A 3,348-nucleotide genomic window follows, 5' to 3' on the forward strand; every position below is an offset into this window, starting at 1 on the left:
ACCCTCCTCACTGTCAAACTTAAATTCCACCATTAATAATTTTATGAATTTCTATTGTTCTTGTTATTTTTATTATAAAAATATTTCATAATTTATCCCCGTTTTCCTTCCAAACAATATTCTCTAACTTGCATAGCTCAATTGTTTCTTGCCCCGTAAAGCTATCGATTTTTTTCAGAACAACATCTTCTCTTCTTCTTCCTCTCTTTTTTATCATTAATAAATATAATTAAAACTTGAAATTACCAAGAAATCAAATAGGTACAATTCCATATTTAGTTATTTTTAGCAACTTTGTTTATGGATTTTGTTTAATCATGTTTTTTTTTTAAAATTCAACCATCAGGATTGATGTTGCTTTAGTACTACCATTTTAATTTTAACTTTAGAAAATGAAGGAAGAGGATATTTTCAAGAGGTGAATGAGAGATGATTATGACTCTGTTGGGGGAAATGGAGGAGAAGGGTTAAGAGGATAAAAAATAGGAATAGAGAGATATTACAAACATCTCACGCGCTTTTAATGAGTGCATTACAATCACTATGCCAGATCAACAATGTGTGTCTTATAGACACACTTCAAGTAAACATTAAGTGTTTAATAGGAAGAAGATCTTGTTAAGGTGTCTAATTGAAAAATGCGTACAACTTCAAAGGGCTGTTTATGTGTTAAGCCTAAGCTAAAAGTAGAAAATGTGTGAAATACACTCACAATGACATATCAATTTGACTAATTAAATAATGACATGTGTTATTTTTTAATTCAAAAAATTATTTAAACATTACATTATAAAGTAAAGAAAAAGCTGAAACTTTAAACCAACTTCCCGTGCTATCCACTAAAGCTCAAAATTCAGATTTATCTCTACAATACCACCCAGTTCATGGCAATCTCCCTCTTCATGTACAATCTCATCTCCAACGCAACAAATCTTCCTTTCCATCAGCCTATTTTTCAATTATAACCTTTCTTCTTCGTCTCGTTTAAGGTAGAGAAAATTGTAAAAAAAAAAACTCGCCGAAAAATTAATGAATTTCGACTGCCATTATCGGGAAGAATGGAGAATTCTAAAATTTCTTTTGTGTTTCATAACTGATTAACTTTTTATGATGAAGAACATCCTGACATTTTGTCAATATACATAAATTTAAAGGCAAAACAACACATTCACGACAAATCCAAAAAACTTCAACAAAAAATTGAGCAAATCAAATAATAAATTGAATAATCCTTCAATAAATTCAAACAACTGGATATCAATTTAACATCAAATTACTACATTAATAGCAAAGAGACAAACTCCAAAGACCTTTACAAATCAAACATGATGAAAATGATGGTGATACTGGTGGTTTCAATGGTGAGGCATCCAATTCTAATATGAGTGAGAACGGGCAAAAAAAATAAAAAATAATGGAGGTAAAAGAACTGAAGTATCCGGAGAATTGAAGAAGAAGAAAAAGAGACTATAGCAACGACGGCGGTAGCGGCAAACTGGTGGTGTGACGAAGGATGGGATGCCAAAGAAGATGAAGAAGAAATAATAATTCTTTTCCATAAAAAAATGCTCAGTTTAATACCTTTCACGCGCTCATAGGATGTGAATCACATGCAATGTGCCACCTAGGAAAAAAATGTTCAAATGGTTCAAATTTGGAAGGATAAAAGTGTTCAATAGGCACAAGTCTTAGTTAAAATGTCTAAACGAATTATGCGGACAACTTTAAGTGACCTCACGTGAGTTAAGCCATATGAAAACAACAATTCTGATGCATAGCATCCCTCATCTTCATTTACAAGTTAAGAGTACATATTAAGAAAACAACAATTCTGATGCATAGCATCCCTCATCTTCATTTACATGATCAAGAGCACATATTATGAAAACAACAATTCTGATGCATAGCATCCCTCATCTTCATTTACAAGCTGAAGAGCACATATAAGTGAACGGATAAATTGCCCCCCTGCAAGCATTTGATAAAGAAACCAGAAGGGAAGTTTAAGCATTTTTTTTTGAGGATTTCTAGACATTCTTGATTGATAATGCAATTAATATGGCAACTGAAACTTATCATAGCTGCTTACATCCAGCATTTTGCTCATAAGTATTTATCTGGAGATTTATTCCTCACATCATGATATCGGTCCTTTTATATGCAGTTGGAAATATTGCTCACTGCATTGCGACAATGGAAAAGTAAATTCTGAGCAAACAAACTGAACATTCTACCCAATGGGGCAAAGAAAAGATGTACAAGCTTCATTCTTCATCTTTCCTCATTTGGAGAGTTGGAGACTTGTATTCTCTTTTTTGATAAAGTAAATTGGAGAGGGACATTTCAGGTCCAAAACAAAGTCTAATTGTTCACAGAATTCTATACTAATGATTTAAACCTCAATTTACGTGTTTTGCGCACACATCTCTCATAAATAGTTCATCACTTCTACCCTCCTCTTCAGGAGAGAATTCTGTAAAGGACATCCAGTTGAGTGTCAAGAGCAGTGATGTTCACAAGTTCAGTTGAGATTACATGAGAAGCAGAAATGTGATGCATCCCTGGACCAATTTCCAAATTTGCTTTGAAAGCGCAAAATTCAGTGGAAGTCTCTACAGCCTGCTTTTCAAAATTTCAAGAGATCCAAGTAAATGTTTCAGTGTAGTACTTATTTAGTTTTCCCGTGTAGCTTTCACATACGAAGTGAAATCAGGTAACGCTGCCTCTTTGAGACTCTTCAGATACCTGTGCATGAACTTACAAAAAGTTAGGCAGGACTAAAAAAGCTGTAAAAAGAGAGGCCAGGTCTCCCTGTTTAAGTGAAAAGGGTAATTAATCATCTGCATATCAATTTCATCAGCTTTTTCAACCACTTCTATGACTAACAAGGAAAAATAATTTGCAACCTCATTTCCAGTCTTAAAGAAATATAATAGAACTTCCCTACGTAACGATGAAAACAAAACAGCAAGTCTCACCGTCCTTATTTCCAGAGAATCCGATAATTCAAGTGTCTTTTTCTCATACTTCAGCAAAAGGCTTGACAAGATGGTTTAACTCTCTATGATCACACCTTTTTAAGTTCTTCTCATATCAGGCTTTCAACCTAGAGTAAAAAATGGTCAGACACAAGACTCGATTATTAATAAGAAGGAATGTTGTTTATTCTTTTTAAAAGATTCTTCCCAACAAGGTGTGTATCTAGTTACATCATGATTTTGCAAACAGCAAGAAGGATCTCTCTGTGTGTGTGTGTGTGAGAGAGAGAGAGAGCAAGCAAAATTGCTTGGTCTCAAAAGATCATAAAATTTGTGCAAGCGTTGGAAATGGAAGCGGGGGGGGGGGGGT

At 33.9% G+C, this 3,348-nt stretch overlaps 1 protein-coding gene across 3 annotated transcripts in view; it reads right to left on the reverse strand.

Annotated features, from left to right (window-relative positions):
- Nucleotides 1-2,132: 2,132 nt before the first annotated feature.
- Nucleotides 2,133-3,348, reverse strand: part of LOC107029065 (pentatricopeptide repeat-containing protein At3g54980, mitochondrial) — a 5,853-nt gene continuing 4,637 nt past the window's right edge. For 2 of the 3 annotated variants that reach the window (XM_015230360.2, XM_015230362.2), the window contains 2 exons: nucleotides 2,979-3,106; nucleotides 2,133-2,745 (listed from right to left, as the gene is read on the reverse strand). The gene's annotated coding sequence lies outside the window, so the exon portion shown is untranslated. The remainder of the gene's footprint in view (nucleotides 2,746-2,978; nucleotides 3,107-3,348) is intronic. The other variant, XM_015230361.2, reaches the window with a different exon arrangement.

This window comes from Solanum pennellii, chromosome 8, assembly GCF_001406875.1.
Source record: "Solanum pennellii chromosome 8, SPENNV200".
NCBI lineage: Eukaryota > Viridiplantae > Streptophyta > Magnoliopsida > Solanales > Solanaceae > Solanum > Solanum pennellii.